We start from the raw sequence: 789 nt of genomic DNA on the forward strand, positions 1-789 counted from the left end.
CTCCTAGCAAAACAGGGTAAATTTTACGCAATGTGACGGACAAAAACACCTCTAGAGTCAATTCTATCTCCAACTCGCCTGTCCGATTTGCAAGCTTTCATTTGGTTTTATTGGCTTGAATCCATTTGAAATGAAGTTTTCCTTGTTTGTTCCAATGAGTCCCTTCGGTCCATTTCGGTCCGGTCCAGGCTTGGCACTGGCCACCCTGGGAACGGACAGTGTTTTGTTTCTAGCCTTGACAGGCCAGACCAAGCTGGGATCGAGCGTGATCAATCGTTGAACAAGTCAAATGGCCGACCCTCGAGCTTGTTAGTGCATGTCCAGTTGTATACCCGCCATTGACTTCCCATTGGCCATTGGGTAGAATCCGAATTCCTGTTCTCAAGCGTCCAGCTTGCCAGCCACCCGCGGCTTACCCGGTCAAGGACGCGGGCGTTTTCCATGCTTTTCTTGGACGGACCAATTGCCAATTGAGCAGGTCCTCGTGGTCTCTCGATGCCGTTGAGCAAAATCACCAAAATTAACTTAGCCTGGTGAGAGCAACACCCTACCACCCATCCAACGCGTACGTAGTGTACTCTCGCCCTTTCTGATCTGGTCTTCAATACGATTGAATATGATTGATAGCCTCCTTCCCAGCGTGCCAGGAAGGATGCGTGAATGCATCCTCCGTAGGCTGGAAAACCCTTCTAGAACCCCATACGCAGGAAGCCGACGAAAATCTAAGGGCACAGGAGTTGGCTTGCTTACCAGACCTGTCATGGCCTCATTCTGGGCATTCTGAATAAC

Source organism: Tigriopus californicus, chromosome 8 (genome assembly GCF_007210705.1).
Source record: "Tigriopus californicus strain San Diego chromosome 8, Tcal_SD_v2.1, whole genome shotgun sequence".
Classification (NCBI taxonomy): Eukaryota; Metazoa; Arthropoda; class Copepoda; order Harpacticoida; family Harpacticidae; genus Tigriopus; species Tigriopus californicus.